The sequence below is a fragment of the Geotrypetes seraphini genome, chromosome 2 (assembly GCF_902459505.1).
Source record: "Geotrypetes seraphini chromosome 2, aGeoSer1.1, whole genome shotgun sequence".
In the NCBI taxonomy this organism is placed as follows: domain Eukaryota; kingdom Metazoa; phylum Chordata; class Amphibia; order Gymnophiona; family Dermophiidae; genus Geotrypetes; species Geotrypetes seraphini.
The window spans coordinates 166,423,381-166,443,549 of record NC_047085.1 but is presented as its reverse complement, the minus strand read 5'-3'; the positions used below and the strand labels follow the sequence as shown (position 1 = coordinate 166,443,549).

At 41.9% G+C, this 20,169-nt stretch overlaps 1 pseudogene; it reads right to left on the bottom strand.

The window, feature by feature from the left end:
* Positions 1 to 945: 945 nt before the first annotated feature.
* Positions 946 to 1,095, bottom strand: LOC117356101 (annotated as a pseudogene).
* Between the last annotated feature and the right edge of the window lie 19,074 nt (positions 1,096 to 20,169).

Genomic DNA, 20,169 nt, shown 5'->3' with positions numbered 1-20,169 from the left:
GGAAGATTTCCAGGCGTCTTGTACCAATTATTTTTACAGAAGAAACGCTTAATGATTGCTGATCGACAGATCTAATTGCACGCAACAATGCATGTGGTATTAACAGATTGTGTACAAATTCAGGCGTTTTTGAACTAATCATTTTAAATGTTATCAATATTATCTTATAAGAAAAAAAGCTAAATGACATGTGGTTTTCAAATGAGCCTGTTGGGGGGCGGGCGGGATAACTAGGTGCTATTTATATCTCAAACTTTTTGAATAAACTGGTGTTACAGGAAATATAATATTAGTGATTTGTTTGGAGATCTCCCAAAGTACAGAGGGTGATTTTAATTAAACATTAGACATTATAATGGGTGGTTTTAAAACCAAAGGGAAATACAGTGGTGCCTCGCATAACGGACGCCTCGTACAGTGAACGCTGCGCATAACGAACTTTTTGTCTTGCTCCCTATAACGAACTTCGTTTCACACAACGAAGTCGCCCGAGGGGCCCGGGGGGGGGGGGCGGAACTACTCTCGCCGCTTTCTAATGTGAGCCGGGAACAGCAGCACCCTCCTGTCTGAATGCAGTGTTCCATCATCTCCCTCCACCTTACCTTAAAAACCGAGTTTTCCGGCTTTCTTTTTCGGCCAGCCACACACTTTCAAAGAGCAGCACATGCGCGCATGCTCTGTTGTTCAATCTTCTCCTCTGACGCAACCGGAAACCGGAAGTTGCAGGAGAGAGAACATTGATCAACTCCAGCAGCTGCGCGTGCACAGCTTTTTGAGATCGTGCGGCTGGGTGAGGGAGAAGGCTGGCAGGCTCTGCATGTGAGGTGAGGTGGAGGGAGGGAAATGTAGGGCTGCAGAACGAATTATTTTGTTTTACAGGTATTCTTATGGGACAACAGGGCTGCAGAACGAATTATTTTGTTTTACAGGTATTCTTATGGGAAAACGCGTTTCACACAACGAACGTTTCACATAACAAACTTGCTCCTGGAACGGATTAAGTTCGTTGTGTGAGGCACCACTGTATACAAGGGTAAATCAAAAAGTAAAGGCAAAATATTACACTTGATCTTAGCCAAAAGGCCGAGAAGCGATACATTTAATGGCTTTAATAGAAGTAACTGTGAGCAATTGAACATATCACTTTTCTACATAGTCCTCATGCAAGACACCCAACTAGCTTCTGCATTCCTGCAGAGAAGTTTCTTGGCTGCTTCCGAAGCCAGGTGAGCACTGCTTCCTTTACTTCATTAAGCTTTGTCTTTTGCTCTCCAGGTTGCAGTGATGCTCCCATGTCTCATCACCGTTGCCAATTCTCGCCAGAATACTCAGATCTTCTTCATACTGTCTCAGGAACTGGGTCATAACCGCCACACGCTGTTGCTTGTTCAGATCAGTAAGTTATTTGGGAACCCATTGTACACAGACAGTATACTAAATCATCCCGCATTATGGCAAATGCAGATCCATAACTGATAGCCAAATTTGTAGCCAACCTAGACACTGTTATCCGTCCGTCTTCTCTAATCAAGGCATCTGCCCTGTCAATGTGCTCCTGTCTTGACGGGCGACCCGAATGACCTTCATTTATTACACCTCTTCTTCCCACTTTAAATCTTTTTACCCCCACCATCATAAACCTTTCATTAATTCATGGTGCTAGGTCCATACTGAATCAATATCTGATGGTGATTTTCCACAGGTTTCACTCCCTCTGCCCATTGAAAACGCACTACTGCAAGATGGTGTAATCTCGCAATGGAGTGTCTGTTTCTGATCGTGTAGCTGCTACACAACTAAAGGCCGAGCGCGACACTATGTGGCGTGGACGAAATATCCAACAGGTAATGTATTATTACATATGTTGTATTTTGCTAGCTGCATTTCGGTTAACACATAATTTAACAATTGCCTTTAAATTTTTGATTCACCCTCAAATAAAGCAAGTGTTGAAATCTATGTTAGAGACAGGACATGTAGATTCCTGGAATATAATCCACTCATTAGAAAGCAGATTTTTTTTAATGCTCTTCACGATGCATATTCTTATATAGATTATTTTTGCAAATTCTAAAATACATCTCTCTACCATTTGATCAGCAGAAATCCTCAATATATTTCAGATCATGCTGTGATTCAAATCTGTCCTGATTAGGGCCCCACAGAGACACATACTACTCAGTGGAGTTTCATCTAAGGTTTTTGAAAGAAGAAAAATGTAAAATGCGAAATTAACTAGGCTATAAGGAAGTTCTTTGAGCATAATAAGGAAGGAAGTACCTCTTTCAAATCAGAGGGGATGCCATAAAGGATACCCTGAGTGGGAAGATCATTAGTTACTTTTCTTCTAAAAAAAAGAAATTGGACAGCTAAAAACAGTGAACTTGAAAAACAAATTTCTCAGTTAAGAATATAACATAAGAATTGCCGCTGCTGGGTCAGACTAGTGGTCCATCGTGCCTAGCAATACGCTCACACGGCGGCCCCCAGGTCAAAGATCAGTGCTCTAAATGAGTCCAGCCTCACCTGTGTACGTTCCAGTTTAGCAGAAACTTGTCCAGCTTTGTCTTGAATCCCTGGAGGGTGTTTTCCCCTATAACAGACTCCGAAAGAGCACTCCAGTTTTCTACCACTCTCTGGGTGAAGGACATCAAGAAGGGCGATAAATCCTTCTTCCGGTATATTAGTGACAGAAAAAGAAACACAGATGGGATAGTACGCCTTAGGAAACCCGACGGGAACTATGTAGAATCGGACTCCGACAAAGCCAAGCTTTTAAATGAATACTTCTGCTCGGTCTTCACTTGCGAGGCGCCGGGATCCGGCCCTCAACTGCCGACGAGGGAAAACTCGGAAGACCAATTTCAAAATTTCGAGTTTACGCCCAGCAGTGTCTACGAGGAGCTATCAAGACTCAAGGTGAACAAAGCTATGGGACCGGACAAACTACACCCCAGGGTGCTCAGGGAGTTGAGTTCCGTCCTGGTGGAACCGTTATCCGCGCTCTTCAATGTTTCCCTAAGTACAGGAAGAGTCCCATTGGATTGGAAAATGCCTAACGTCATTCCACTCCACAAAAAGGGATGCAGGACGGAGGCTGAGAATTATAGACCGATGAGTCTCACATCGATAGTGAGTAAACTTATGGAAACACTAATCAAATGCCAATTGGATACGATCCTGAACGAGGAGAATCTACGAGATCCCCATCAACATGGTTTTACGAAGGGAAGGTCCTGCCAATCAAATCTGATCAGCTTCTTTGACTGGGTAACAAGAAAGCTGGATATAGGGGAGTCCCTGGACGTCCTGTACTTGGACTTCAGCAAAGCATTTGATAGCGTCCCACACCGCAGGTTATTGAGAAAGATGGGTTCGATGGGAGTGGGTGAAACATTAACTGCATGGGTTAGGGACTGGCTTAGAGGTAGACTTCAGAGGGTATTGGTAAACGGTACCCTCTCCGATACAATGGAGGTGATCAGCGGAGTGCCGCAGGGCTCGGTCTTGGGCCCGATCCTATTTAACATCTTCATAAGAGACTTGGCTGAGGGGCTTCGAGGTAAAATTACATTATTCGCCGATGACGCCAAACTATGCAACATAGTAGGCAATTGCACAACAGATGAAAGCACAGTGCCCAACAAAAGCTCAATACCCGACAGTATGACGTAGGACCTACTCCTGCTGGAGCATTAGTCAAAGACTTGGCAACTAAGTTTCAATGCCAAAAAATGCAAGGTCATGCACCTTGGTGGCAAAAATCCATGCAGGACTTACACCCTAAATGGTGAGATCCTAGCAAGGACTGTAGCAGAACATGACTTGGGGGTGATCATCAGCGAAGACATGAAGACTGCCACTCAAGTGGAGAAAGCTTCATCCAGGGCTAAACAAATCATGGGCTGTATCCGTAGAAGTTTCGTCAGCCGTAAGCCCGAGGTCATAATGCCGTTGTACAGATCCATGGTGAGACCCCATCTGGAATACTGTGTACAATTCTGGAGGCCGCATTATCAAAAAGATGTGCGGAGAGTTGAGTCGGTTCAGCGAATGGCCACCAGGATGGTCTCAGGTCTCAAGGATCTCCTGTATGAGGAACGACTGGGTAAGTTGCAGCTGTACTCACTCGAGGAACGCAGAGAGAGGGGAGACATGATCGAGACATTCAAATATGTCACAGGCCGTATCGAGGTGGAAGAGGATCTCTTTTTCCTTAAAGGACCCACGGCAACAAGAGGGCATCCGTTGAAAATCAGGGGTGGGAAATTTCATGGCGACACCAGAAAATATTTCTTCACCGAAAGGGTGGTTGATCGCTGGAATAATCTTCCACAACAGGTAATTGAGGCCAGCAGCAAGCCGGATTTTAAGAAAAGATGGGATTGGCATGTGGGATCTCTTCATGGAGGTAGTTAGGGGGTGGGCCATTAGTGTGGGCAGACTAGATGGGCCGTGGCCCTTTTCTGCCATCATGTTCTATGTTTCTATGAACTTCCTTACATTTGTACAGAATCTATCCCCTTTCAACTTTAGAGAGTGTCCTCTCGTTCTCCCTACCTTGGAGAGGGTGAACAATCTGTCTTTATCTGCTAAGTCTATTCCCTTCAGTATTTTGAATGTTTCAGTCATATTCTCTCTCTTTTCAAGGGAGAAGAGGCCCAGTTTCTCCAATCTCTCACTGAACGGCAACTCCTTCAGCCCCTTAATCATTTTAGTCGCTCTTCTCTGGACCCTTTCGAGTAGTACCGTGTCCTTCTTCATGTATGGCAACCAGTGCTGGATGCAGTACTCCAGGTGAGGGCGTACCATGGCCCAGTACAGCGGCATGATAATCTTCCCCAATCTGTTCGTGATCCTCTACTTGATTCTAGTCTTACCTGCGTACGTTCTATTTCAGCAGGAACTTATCTAACCTTTTCTTGAATCCCTGGAGGGTGCTTTCCCCTATAACAGCTTCTGGAAGAGCGTTCCAGATTTCTACCACTCTCTGGGTGAAGAAGAACTTCCTTATGTTAATAGACATATAGATAATGCTATACTATTCCAACTGCAGAATATAAAATACTGTATTTAATCAAAGGTGCTGGTAATGCACTTCACCCCAAAGCCCGCCATTATGCCAATAATAACAAAAATGGTTAGAGGACAAATGAACAAATGATTCCATCACTAATAATTAGGCAGGATATCCCTTCAACCTTCAAATAAATAGTGGCAGTGTATGAGCAGCATTATTTAAATCTATATCACTTGGAGGTGATAAATGCAGCCACATATATTAAGGAGTATCTTAGCAACTTGTAGAATACAGAATTATTAATGAAGAAAGACAGGGATATCACTGCAATTTGTGATTAACAGAATGATACAGCTCTTACATGCTAAATCACCAGGATTATATGACTTACAAAAAAGATCAAGGTTTGACTATTTCCGTTATATCTCATAGTTAAGCTCTGGAATGCATTGCCAGAGGTTGTGGTAAGAATGGATAGCGTAGCTGCTTTTAAGAAAGGTTTAGACAATTTCCTGTAGGAAAAGTCCATAGTCTATTATTGAGAAAGACATGGGGGAAGCCATTGCTCGCCCTGGATCAGTAGCATGGAATGTTGCTACTCCTTGGGTTTTGGCCAGGGTACTAGTGACCTGGATTGGCCACTGTGAGAATCTTTGATTTTTTTTATAGTGATTCATCCCAACAGGAGGGCTTGACTTGTTTAACAAAATATTAATAAAATTATACAGATTAGAACAGAAACTATGGCTTCCTTTTATTAAACTGCGCTACGAAACCTATGAGTGTCAGGAGCAGCGTGGGACAATCAGCACGGCTCCCCACGCTAAAAACTGCTAGCACAGTTTAATAAAAGGGGATATATATCTTTTAGGCCAGAATTTTATCTTTTATGATTGATTTGAAAATAAAGGATCGTTAGTAAATTTCTGAATTAAATATGTCGTCAGTACTTTACGAAAAGTGGGTAGATGAGAGAGAACTCTAATTATAGAAGGAAAGTCATTCCAAACTTTAACAAATAAAAAAGAAAATGATCGACAAAAATTGGCCATTGTTTTTATTCCTTTAACAGTAGGAAAGCCAAGTTTATATCTGAAAGCTCCTAGAATTATAATATCAAATGAAATTGAAGATTTACTCTTAATTTTTGACCTATCTTTAAAATTATGTAGGGTAACAAATGGATCTTTTCACTAAACTATGGCTTTAGCTTGCCTGTTACATGGGTCTTTCACATGCCCTAAGGCCACTTTTCCCAAGGCTATAAAATGGTTGATTTTCCCATTTTCATAATTAATGGCCTCATATTGCCATTAATGCACGACCATTACATTAGCATGGGAGCCTCTACAACCTCCTATTTTGTAGGTGGAATGAGTCCCCGCACTAATCCCTCTTTTACTAAGCTGCGATAGAGGTTTCTACTGTGGCCCTGAGCGCTAAATGCTCCGATGCTGCTACAGTGCTCATAGAAATTCTATGAATGTCAGAGCAGTGTCAGAACATTTAGATCCCCGGGCCACAGTCCGAATCTCTAACGTAGCTTAGTAAAAGAGGACCTAGCTGATTAGCTCTGTCATGCCTACTCACTGTCCCCAGATAGGCCCCTTTCCAGAAAAAATAAGTCTTTTCATGAATTTTGCACACATAAAAATGCCTACTGTAGAGTGCATCCCACAGTAACCATTTTTAACCTGTAGTAAATGCACGCTAGTATTTACTGTATTTTAGTAAAATGACCCCTAAGGTAGGGAAGTGGTTAATACTATATTTCTGAAGAAAAAAAAAAAGTTTCAGTTTCATGAGTGATCAGAGGCAAAAGAACAAAGAACAAAATTCCTGAACACATAATCAAACATGATTTAACGGGACAGAATCAGCATGGATTTAGTTAAGGTAAATCTTGCCTCACCATTTTAACATATTTTGAGGGTATGAATAAACATGTGGATAAAAGGGAATCAGTTGATGTAGTGTATATAGGCACTGATATTGTCAGCAGTGTTCAAGGGATTTTTAAATGCTGACTGTCACTGTCTAGATTAGCTCCCAATATTGAGTGTCAGGCCATGGGCACCAACACTGAATATCAGTGGGAGCTAAATCCATTAGGGCTGACTGCCACAGTTTATGCTGGTCCCAGCCAGCATTAGTAGTACAGCAAGATAAAGACTGACTCACTCAGTAAAGCCAACATATGAGAAGGACAAGCGCTACTGTCTCAAAGCTCAGAGACTTGTAACTCTGAAGAGGGGAAGATTATCCTCTCTTAGAAAAAGAGTTTTGCATCCAATCATAGCTAGAAATGCAGTGAGGGCAAGTCCAACTCAAGAAGGCAACTGTTTGTAATGCTTTCAATAATAATATGTAAGTTGATTCGTCTTTGAAAAAAGTACAATAGGAGATTGTATTCAGGTTGTACAGAAAGTGAACTTATCTTGTAAGCATAAAGCTATACTCAGGGTCCCGACGCGGCCCCGTTTCGGCGTCTGCTTCAGGAGACCCCGCCACCCACAAAAGATAAATGCTTGCAAAAGAATCACACTGATAAAGGTGTTCAAACTGTGGTCGGTCAAACAATAGAAAAATTCTGTGCACCTTTATCAGTGTGATTCTTTTGCAAGCATTTATCTTTTGTGGGTGGCGGGGTCTCCTGAAGCAGACGCCGAAACGGGGCCGCGTCGGGACCCTGAGTATAGCTTTATGCTTACAAGATAAGTTCACTTTCTGTACAACCTGAATGCAATCTCCTATTGTACTTTTTTCAAAGACGAATCAACTTACATATTATTATTGAAAGCATTACAAACAGTTGCCTTCTTGAGTTGGACTTGCCCTCACTGCATTTCTAGCTATGATTGGATGCAAAACTCTTTTTCTAAGAGAGGATAATCTTCCCTTCTTCAGAGTTACAAGTCTCTGAGCTTTGAGACAGTAGCGCTTGTCCTTCTCATATGTTGGCTTTACTGAGTGAGTCAGTCTTTATCTTGCTATTTAACGTTTTTTCTGACTCTGGCTGATACATTGTCCCTGCTGTTGTGGAAGCATTAGTAGTACAGCAGAAGAGGCAAGGGAGGAGTCCAAACAGCCAAAGAAAACTGCCTTTATTCCTAGTTTCGGCGTCCAACCGACGCTTTCCTCAGGGGACACAACTGACGTGAAAATGTTGTAGCACGCATTTATCGGAACATTGTCCTCCAGCCAGTACTAGAAGACAAAAAGGTGTATTAATACAATTAGATTGTAGTTATAAATACATAGTTACAAGTAGGTTATCATTGGCTCATCGTTATATCCCAGGAGTTGCATTAGACAGTTTAGAAATGGGCTTTTACAATTGCCATTCACTTACTTCAGGGTTGACTCTCTGTCTTGATAAAGAAATGCTTTTAAAAGTTTTCTGAACCTGAGATAATGGTCACAAGATCGTATTGTAAGCAGTAGTTGGTTCCAGTATTTTGCTAATTGATATTGGATGGATAAGGTAATTAGTATATATTGTTGCCTGCTGGTTATCAATTTCTACTCCTAAGATTTGGGATTGTAGTTCTAATGGAAAGTCTGCATTGTGAATAATTCTTGGAATGTAGCATGGGTTGGTCGAGGGTCCTAGCCAAAGAAATTTGGCTTTGTTCTTATTTAGTTTGAGGCAGTGGGCTGAGGTCCAGTTTTCTTTGATGTGGATACATTTTTTGATTGTAATGAGGGTACTGACTAATGCAGCCATTATAGGTAGTATTATTATTATGTCGTCCACATAGGTGAAATGTTTTATTCATGCAAGATCTAGGTCAGCTCCCAAGGATTGCATTAGGAGACTGAAAACTGACAATGGGGTCCTTGGGGGACCCTGATGGGAGGGTGCCAGCTATCACATAGCTCACCATCTTTATGTACAGCATAGTGATAGGTGGGTAATTTTGTAGTCTAATGGGCAGTCATTGCAATCTGGGGTCATCTTGCATTGGTATCTATGTTTTGGTTATGAATAGAAAGCTGGGTTGTAATTTATCAAGCAGATCTTTTAAAAATTCAGCCATGTTGCCCACTGATCTCACATTAACATATCCACATGGGGTTGAGGTGAGTATGACTTCATTAGTGTAAGTGGCTGGAATTCTAATTAAGTTGTCCGGGTTTGATGTAATGATATGATTGCGGTATGGTTTTTGGTGTCTGTGATCCATAACATACCATCGTGCTTCTTAACCGTGTAACCATAAGTTCTATGTGGTTTACAAAAGATTATAAAGAACAATTTAAGGATGACAAGAGTTGGGGTTACACACTGTATGTGGTCAGTGCAGTTTATCATAGGGTGACTCCATGATGGAACTGTTTGTCTGAGGGGTTGTCTGATCTACTGTTGGGAAGGGTAAAGTAGATTGTGACTCTTCTAGTTCTGACCAATAGGCAGATAATTGTTTTGAGATACCAACTCATTTTAGTTGGTTCACTGTAGAAGGTTGGGTGAGCATTATAGATGTGTTTGAGTGAATTCACATTCAAAGATTAGTGCTCTATAGCAAGTAAGTTTGGTTAGATGCTGTAATTGTCTCCGAGTTGGCTCATGCTCAAAGGCTGGTTCTTTATAGTCTGTATTTGTGATTGCTATAATTGTGTCTGTGCGGGCACTGTGAGTGAAATCTGTTGGAAAAGACACTTAGGAAGATGTTGTTCTGGGTAGGTAAGGGGTCAACCGGGAGAGTGCTGGAGGGAGTTTGTAGTTGGGTTGCAAGGTCTTCTTTGTAGGGAAGGTGGATGTGGTTGAAAGGTTGCCTTGAGCTGGTTAAAATAGCTATACAACATGGTTTATGGTTTATTAAGCTTGTTATACCGCTTGTTCATTTTACTGGTCCAAGCGGTTTACAAAATACAATAAAAAAATAAAATAAAACAAATATAAAAAAGAACTCCTTTATTAGATAGTACAGACCAGGGGTAGGCAATTCTGGTCCTCGAGAGGCAGAGCCAGGTCAGGTTTTCAGGATATCCACAATAAATATGCATGAGATAGATTTGCATCTCAAGGAGGCAGTGCATGCAAATCCATCTCATACATATTCATGGTGGAGATCCTGAAAACCTGACCTGGCTCTGGCTCTCGAGGACCGTAGGGACTGGAATTGCCTACCCCTGGTATAGACCTATCCATATAAACAGCAGACATACTATGAAACATTCACTCTTACAAAAAGCATTCACTCCTAAGTAAAATTGTATAAATAGTGAATTGTGGGTTAGTTTTCATGCATAGAGTAAAAGTGAGCCTGTGACAGTATGTGGGGTAATGGGAGGGTACTGAATGGGTAAATCTTGTAATTCCTTTAAGGTAAATATTGGTAAGATTGCTGAAACAAATGGACTTTTTTAATGCCTTTCTTGCTGTGTGGGGAGGTTAGTTACTATGTAAGAATGAATTTGTGATAATAGGTGAGGTATTGGGAGGGAACTAAATTAGTAAAGATTTTCTTTAGTTAGGATCAGTTGGAGGCTTGAAATTAATGAGTAGTAGTATAAATGTAGGGTGAGCCTAGGGTTGGGTGGGAAGGCTTAGGCTGTATCATAGATGTGTGCAGTAGAAGCTGTGAAGACTATCTCTAAAGTCAATTCAAACAGAAAATTTGGAGCTTGTGACAGTTGTTTGAAGAAAAAAAAGGTGTGTGAAAAATTGGTGTCAGTCGGCTTTTGGCTTTAGAGAAGACAGTCTGAATTTGTGCTGGAAAGCTTTCAATTGTTTCCCAATCTGCATAGATTAAATATGGAACATGACTACATTTACAATTTAAAACAAGCAGTATAGCTATACAGCTGACATAGAAAGCAGACTATTTCCTACATATTTACCAGATATATAGCAGGAATGAGGGTCAGGGTACAGCACAGATGTGTGCAATAGAAGCTGCGAAGAATATCTGTAAAGTCAGTTCAAACACAAGATTTGGTTCTTGTGGCAGTTGTGTGAATAAAAAGAGGTGGGGAAAATAGGTGAGGCCATTGGGCTTTTAGCTTTAGAGGAGACAGTCTGAATTTGTGCTGGAATGCTTTACAGTTGTTTCCCAATCTGTACAGATAATGGAACATGACTACATTTTCAACTTAAAACAAGCAGTATAGCTATACAGCAAAAGTGTGTGCCAAGACAGTAGATATGCACAGGGGAGGAGAGTAGGTGGAGTATGGGTTGAGTGCTCAAGCACATGCATGGATAATAAAATATTATAAGTATGTAGATGGACATTTATACAGTGCCTATTCAGCAGGCCTGAACTAAATGGATTGCTTTTCCAAATAATGGCTGAATATCACTACTACATCTATAATTTTGCTGCTCTGCTCTTGCCCTCTCACCCTTTGCCTCTTCTGTCTGACACTATCCTTATAGTGTAGTGGTTGAAAATACAGTGGTGCCTCACACAACGAACTTAATTCGTTCCAGGAGCAAGTTTGTTATGCGAAAAGTTCGTTATGTGAAACGCGTTTTCCCATAACAATACATGTTAAAAAAAATAATTCGTTCTGTAGCATAAAATATGCTAAGATGACATAAAAAAAGATACATTTATCTTGTTAGAGCTGTTAGCATGATATAGAGGGGATATATGTGAAGGGGAGGGGAGACAGGGGTTTTGTTGATCCTTGCTGTGTATTATAATCACCCCCCACATACTCCCCAGTACCTTTTTTAATTCCTCCCATCTTTCCCAGCCAGTGGCGTACAGGCCAGAAGCGCAGAGATCAGGAGCAATTCCTCTGCACGCCTGTGTGGGCCCATGCCGATCTCCGAATGGCTGCAGTTAGTTCTTGTGAGTCCCGCGAGAGCTGACTGCAGCCATTCAGAGATCAGCGCAGGCCCAGGCAGTAGCACAGAAGGCTTGCTCTTGATCTCTGTCTGCGCTTCTGGCTGGGAAATTTGCTAGACCACCAGTTCGAGTGAGCGGGTGAGATTAAAGTTGCAGCAGTGGTGGCTTTTTTAAAAAAATATGTGGCGGCGGGGGGAGGTTTAAAAATATGCGGTGGCGGGGGGAGGTTTAAAAATATGCAGCAGCGGCGGCAGGGGGGTTTAAAATATGCAGCAGCGGCGGCAGGGGGGTTTAAAATATGCAGCAGCGGCGGCAGGGGGGGGTTTAAAATATGTAGCGCCACTGCACAGGGAGCCAGGCGGAGAGAGGGCAGTTAAGCGATGCAGCTCGGGCGACTTCGTTGTGTGAAACGAAGTTCGTTGTGGGAAGCAAGACCTGAAGTTCGTTGTGCGCAGCGTTCGCTGTGCGAGGCGTCCGTTATGCGAGGCACCACTGTATAAGGATAGCATTAAATATTCACTGACTGCCTATGACATAATTCCTTCATTTGAACATAGACATGAAAATAATTTGAGGGAGAGATTGAGGGGCGTGCCAAGATGGCGGCGATGTGAGGAGCAGTGAGAGACGAGACGAGATCTCTCTGAGTTTGCATATCTTTAATAAAGAATTATACCTCGATGCCCCATACGAAGAGGAAAGGGGTGGTTAGGGGTCCTTCCTCACCGGCCCTGGCGTCCACCCCGATCCAGCAAACCATGGACCGCTTCTTTTCTGCTCTTCCGGCACCAGCATTTTCCGGAGTGGAGAGCCTAGCTTTGGGCGGCGAGTTGAGGGAGTCACTTGTCCTTTCGGGCATTGAAACATCTTTGTCTCCTCCGGTTGCCCTCACACCTCTGTGCCCAGCGACCGCCGAGGTGCTGGGGCGGGAGGCACGCGATCCCGGAAGTGGAGACGCGGGGTCTCCTGGCGGGGGTACGGCATCCGAGTTTGTTCAGCTGATGGAAGTAAGCAAGAGTGGGGAGAATTTGTCTTCACCGACGGAGGTTTCCTTACACAATATCTGGGCTTTGCTTCAGCGGATGGAGACAAAAATGGAAAAATCGTCGGAGGAGGTAACTAAAATAGTGGAGAATTTAGACTCATTGACTAAAACTGTTGAAACAATGAAATTGAACTCGGTTGCTCAAACTAAGCAGATGCAGGAGGAGATACTGCATTTACAACAGTTTAAGGTGACTTCTATTAAAGATAGTACTTCTATACATAAAAAATTAGAGCAATTTGAAAATTTTAATAGACGATTGAACCTCCGTATTTTAAATTTTCCCCAAATTCCGGGTATATTGCCTTTTGACTTATTGAAAAGATATTTGATTGAAAATTTAAAGATTTCCTCAAATTGTATTCCTCCAATAAATAAAATTTACTATTTACCAAATAAGAAGATACCTGGAAGAGAAGGAGGAGAGAATGAGATTGAGAAAGATAGAAAAATAAAAAATAAAGAAATAGAATTTGCTGACGTGACTGCTCTTCTTGAACAAACAATAACTGTGGACACTGATAGAGCTACGCTCTTAGTATCATTTGTTTTTGAACAAGATGTGAACATGATTATGAAATTGTTCTTTAAAATCTCACAAAAGTTATTTCGGGAACAGAAAATATGGATATACCCTGACGTCGCAAAGACTACGCAAGAACGGAGGAAAGAATTTCTTTCTATGCGTCAAGATACTATTAATTTGGGAGCAACGTTTCTTCTAGCATACCCCTGCAAATGCTTGGTTAGGTATTTGGGAGTCAAATACACTTTTTTTTTCTCCAAACCATCTGAAGGAATTCCTAGATGTGAAGAAGATCATCAAGGACTGAGGGATAACGAACTTTAATAGCTGGTGCTTAGATACATTAAGCCTATCTGTCAATTTAATTCTTCTTTAATTTTTCTCTCATATATTTTCTTGAATGACCACCCCCAAAAATTGAGGTCTAAGAAGGGGATAAAGGAATATTTTTATTTTCATACGTATGAGTTTATAATACTTCTGTGTTGTTTGCCTCCCTGTGTTAATTGTAGCAAGATGTATTCTTGTAAGTTTTGTTGAATGTAGAAATAAACAATTAAAAAAAAAAGAAAAAGAAAATAATTTGAAAAGGATAACATGGACAGATCTTTAGAGGCAAAGGCTGTAGCTATGCTTTGGCTTATAGTTGCAGAAGAGGTTTCTAGGCTGCCATTACCGGGAAAGTTCATGGCATATAGCATTTGCTGTGCTTTTCTGTTTTCTAAAAACAAAAGGGAAAAAAAAACCCTGGAATCGATCGATGTCCTCGATGTAAGAGTTGATTAGTACTTAAAACTAAATCCTACTGAACCCAAAAGCCTTTTGCTGCGAGCTCTTCTATTAATAGCTCTTAAAATTATATTTTCCAATTGGAAGAATTATAATGAAGTATCATATGCTGAATGGTGGTCCCATATAAATATTGTTGTCAAATATGAGTCTATATATGCTCAGAAGCGGGGATCATTAACACGATTCCATGATATCTGGGATCCGCTTTTACAATATTGTGCACGTACACTCTAAAAGGCTATAAGGACTTCATACTATGATTATGGATATTCTAATGGAAAGTCATGATTTCATGTTTATAGATACATACATGAATAGATTTGTATGGGAATGTATTGTTTGTTTTGTTTGCTGGCTGCTGATATGTAAGCTTGTACAAAAGGTTATATTTTTTCTTGCATTGGTCACTTAAACCTCAGATCTGTCTCTATCTTGATCTATTTTCCTTTACGGACACTGGACACTAGACGATTACTCATACTGTTGATACTTTTTCCTTTTCTGTTGTATTTGTTCATTTAAAACTTAATAAAAATTATTGAACTAAAAAAAAAAAAAACTAAATCCACCAAAGTTCCAATGGATAAAATTGTCACAATGAAAATGTCACAATCAGACCACAATGATATAGCTGCTATGGAAAATGATGTAAATCTGTCTCTGCAGATTACTCTACAGTCCATGACTATAGTACTTGATGCTTAAAAATGTTTGATCATTTGCTTGGCCCAGGAATCTTGACAGAACTTAGACAGACTTCCTCTTACTTCACACCTCATTCACACAATTCTAAAGTCATTCCCTGAATAGGATAATCTCCATTCTATGCATCACATAAACAAATTCTTTATGTAATTTTGCAATTCTGTAATTTTATATAGCCATATCGCCATGTAAGATAAGTTGCATCTCTATGCAATGTTCTAAGATTAATCTTATGTGATGGTGCATTGTAATGCTATAACTGTAAAACTGGAAGCCGTTCTGAGCTCTTTAGGGAGGACGGGATATAAAACTAAATAAATTTTGTAGAGTCAATAAACTTCATTATATGATACAGACCCAACATGGTCTGTGTTTGGCTAGAAAAAGCGTGCCATAGGGGGAATATAAAACTAAGGGATTGCTTGTTCCAAATGTAGTTTTATATTCCTTTTTAGTAATTGTGTTCCTTTCTTGCATTTTTAGGACCTCTATCTAAAGAATGACACGGGGAAAAATTTGTCCCCGTCAGCGCCCCGTCGCTGTGACCACCATCCCTGTCACTGCCCTGTCACCACAACCACTGTCCCCGCCCCATCCCCGTCCCCGCAACCACTGTCCCCGCCCTGTCACTGTCCCCACGACCACTGTCCCCGCCCCATCCCCGCAACTACTGTCCACTTCCTCCTTCCTAGTGAGAGGGAACATGCGCAATCACAGATTGTGCAGTCCAGAAGCCCCCTCCCACCTGATTACCGCGTCCTGCCATCTCCCTCCCTCCACCTCTCTTAGGTGCCTGCCTAGTTCGACTTTAATTCTTCTCCCAGCTGCACGCTTTCGATAAGCCATGCATGCAGCTGCTTGAGCTGTTGAATCTTCTCCTGTGACCCAACTTCTTGTTTCCGGTTGCGTTAGAGGAGGAAATTCAACAATTCAAGCAGCCGCTCACGCGCGGCTTGAAGCGTACAGCTGGGAGAATTAAAGTCAGACTCGGCAGGCACCTAAGGTGAGGTGGAGGGAGGGAGATGGCACGCCGTGGGATGTGGTGATTGGGTGGGGATGCTGGACCGCGCCATCTGAGCGGGCTTCACTGTGGAGACAAGACCATTCACTGCTCCACGGGGCAGTGAATGGCCTTGTCCCCATTCCCGCAGTGACCACTAATTTTTCTCTCCCCATTTCAGTGGGATAACCGTGGCTACCTGCGACTAGCCGCGGGTAACAACCTCCGTGTCATTCTCTACCTCCAATGTCATTGTTTGTACATTGTGCCACCAGCCGTTGCGCACACTTCTGGACGGGTGGACAGACACGTGGCTACTCATTCCCATGAGCCTCAAAATAATAGTCAGAACGGTCCAAGGCTTAAATTCAGCAATTTCTTTATTTCACTTGCCAAAAAAAAATCAGAACTTGACCACTAAGTGCAGTGGAGAGTGCCCACAATCATTTGCAATTCAAAATAATCATCTTCAGCTTCAAACAGGACAAATAATCACTTAAACTCAGTTTGTGAAAAAAAACCAAAAACAACAAAAAAAAAACCCAACCTTGTTTCTAGGGCAAACTGGAATAGTTTAGCAGAGGTCTTTCTCTTCTTTCTGCTGAAAGCAGAGCTTTACAAATCTCTATGGGCTAGATTCACTAAGCAAACCGATTGTGTACCGATCAGTTTGCGACCCTGACCTGATTCACTAACCTTCTGGCCGATCCTGTCTGCACCTGATCCGTTCATGCAAATGAGGGAAATAGCATGCAAATCTAGGAAGGCAGCGATTCACCAACATTTTTCAGGCACATCGACAGGGCTGGCTGATCCAAAACCGAGCAACTGATGAGGACCAGTCACTCACTCCTTTCCTGCTCTCTCCCGCCCTGAAATACCAGCCCTGCAGCCCTGAAAAAACTCTACTCTCTGCCACCCTGCCTGCCTCATGTGTTCAAGCAGCAAGACTGCTTCTCCGTCCGCTAAACCATTGAGTCTGTGGGGAAAAGTGCCACCCCAACTCTTCTGCTCTCTGCTGCCCTTCCACGCAGTGCAGCCCCACTTTAAAACTATTGGCTCGCACTGCGGGGAAGGGCAGCAGAGAGCAGGAGAGTTGGAGTGGGTTTTGTGTGCTGTTCTGTAGTCTGGAAGTGTCCTCCCTCGGCTTTTTACAAAGAGGCTGCAGCGAGTCCCATCGGGAGACAAGATCAGGTCTGGCTCAGCCCTTTGCCTTCCATTACTTCGCCACCCCTCTCCCTTTGTTTTGACCTCACTGGTGCAGGAGAGTGGTACATATACAGCCATCAACGATGTTCTACCATCAATGACTGCTTGAGGGCATGTTTTCATGGGGAGCCTTTAGTGAATGGGTCACCCAGCAAGACTCGGAAATGGATTGGAACCGGATCAGACAGGTAAGGGGGCTTTAGTGAATCTAGCCCTATCTCAGGTCTCTTCCTGGGACAGGCGTTAGTGCTTATCATTCAAAACAAACAAAAACAAAAGCTTCACTGCCTAACTCCTTCTTAGGCTTTGTGCACAGCACTACTCCTTAATGGCTTTATCAGATAAGGATTCAGGTTAGAGCAAACAGAGATAGCAGTAATCACACAGCTAGAACATTTCCCCTCAGCCTGTACTGCAGGGATATCAGTGCTTCTATCCTATACCCCACTCTAGGTGACAGCCACAACAAGCCTTCACAGTACACAAACAGTAGCCAGTTCACTTTTAAAGTTGAAATTAAAACATTTTTAGTTTCTGTAGTTCCCAACCTTTTTGCTTGGTCAACAGCACCTCCATGGCTACTTCCTCTCCAACCCCATTCTGGGGATTGCTTGCCCATTTGGGAGTTACTTCCATAGGCTGGAGTGGTTCTAATGAGGACTCCCTATTACTCTCAGCAGCATCCAGCATGTCTGCCTTCTCCTAAAGACTGGAGCTTTCCTTCAAGTCCTCCCTCTGGCAGGCCTGCTGCTTGGGTTTAGGTCCCTCTCTCCTCTCTGTGTAGTTGGGGCACACCCTGATTAGGCCTGTGTGTATTTAATATGGTAATTAATCTCCAGGGACCTTGGTGTTGCTCTCTTTTCCTTCCCCTGGGAAACTGCAACCCAAGGTCTGGTTTGTCAGCTAACCTCTCTCCTGTTAATGTGAGAGTTTTTACTTTTACCCACATCTCGGTCATTCTCGTGGGTTTGGAATGCCCTGGCACCTTCTGGGCCTACTTAGGGCACACGGGTGTTACAGATGGCGCAGCGCTGCCCTGCCCATGACAACGTATATTTTTTCCATCAACGGCAGCCTAGCTACATTTTCATTTGTGTTGAGTGATGTGCCTGTGCCTTTGGTGGCTTTTTACTCCAGGTGAGTCTGTGTACCCATTTTTCTTTTATGCCCACCTTGGTGGTTTTCATGGTCTGCCTGGCACATTTATAGCATGGTTAGGATTTGGTTTGTTTTCGTGCCTGTATCTTCAGTTTGTTTTTCACATATACTGTATTATTAGCCATTCTGTTGTCCATGGTAATTTATAGGTGATGTTGTCCTGCCTTTAATGCTCATTTTTAGTGATTTTTATGGCTTTATTCATTTTCATATCATAGCTTGTAGTTTTCTAATTTATATTCTACTGATGTGCACTGTTTTTTTATGCTTTTTACTGATTTTTATGGTTTTATTTATTATCATATCACATTCTTGCAGTTTTCTAATTTATAGTGTCATTTTTAGTGATTTTTATTCATCTCAACAGTTTTATTTATCATATTACATGCAGGTATATCAGAATTTTGTTTCTTCTTCTTTTTATATTTCATATTTTGATTTACACCATTGTCATTATCATTTGGTATGTACAGATCCCTTCATCATTGTGGGTTTTTTGTTTTTTTTGCACAGGCATGAGCATTTTTTTATTTACTTATATTCGCTTCTCACCTGCTCATGATTCACATTAGCCGATAAACTTTGTAAACCTGATGTATGGTCTATAAAACAAGCAGGGAGATTGGGACAAAGAAAATGTGGTAAATGTTCCATTTGTGAAGTGACAGTGGAAGGAAACGTCTTCTGCTCAAATAAAGTAAATCAAAAGGTTCTATGAAGTACCATCTCATGGGACACCAGGGGAGTTATTTGTGCAATTAGATGTCCCTGTGATCAGATCTATGTTGGACAAACTTTTCAAGCATTCAAGCTCTAATAACAGAACATATCCTTCACTGGGATAGAACCAGGCTGCTGCTGATGCTAACGTTTAAAAAGAAGAGATAGCAACTTTTAAACTAGGGGGGGGGGAGCTGATTGTCACCCAGGATCAGATAGTTCGTTGTGGAGTATCTGTTGAATCAGAACATTTAGGAAGTTCCTACATACTTTAGAGTTAAGATCATTCTTGTGCCGGCATGCACGGGAGGGTGGTGGAGTTTTCAGCCAATTTCAATCCCTGAAGCAGCTTTACTTGAGCGAAACAAGGTACTTGTTGGATTTAAACATGGTTTTTGGACTGAGAATCTAGTAGACACCGCATTTTTCATCATTTGGGCCATGGAGGACTCAACAGCTGTGATGGCGACTGCCTGGACCATGTTTTTAAGCTAAGTAAAACTTCTCTTTTTTTTTTTTTTTTCTTTCCCTGTGCACAGTGATGGGTGTAGTGTCCAAAGTGATAATTACGTTTTGGTGGTGGTGGCTTTTTTTGCCCACGAAAAGAATTTATGCAGCTTTAAATCTTTTGTGATTGCTGACAATTTATGCAAATTTGAGTCTTTTTCTCCACCTTTTTGCATTAAATGGTTATTATGGGAACAAAGCCCATCTCTGGCGAGTAACATTGTTTTGAATTACAGTTGTTTGTGTGTTACTCTTTAATTTACTTCTTGAGAGATGTTTAAATACCTACGTGTTGTAAATGCACATGAGTCGAGTCTCTTTCATTTGACATAGGATGAAGAGGTGATAGGTTTAGGAGTAATCTAAGGAAATCGTTTTTTACAGAAAGGGTGGTAGATGTATGGAACAGTCTCCCGAAAGAGGTGGTGGAGACACTGTGTTTGGGATAGGCACGTGGGATCTCTTAGGGAGAAGAGGAGATAGTGGATGCTGTGGATGAACAGATTGGATAGGCCATTAGGTCTTTATCTGCCATCATGTTTCTATATTTCTATGTTTATTCTCCACCCACAGTTGGCCATAGTATTTATTATGTGAGCTGTGTGTCCCAAGAAATTTATGGGTCATTCCTTATACTATAGTAGTGATTAATAAGTTCAAGTTCAATGTTTCAGTTAATATTCT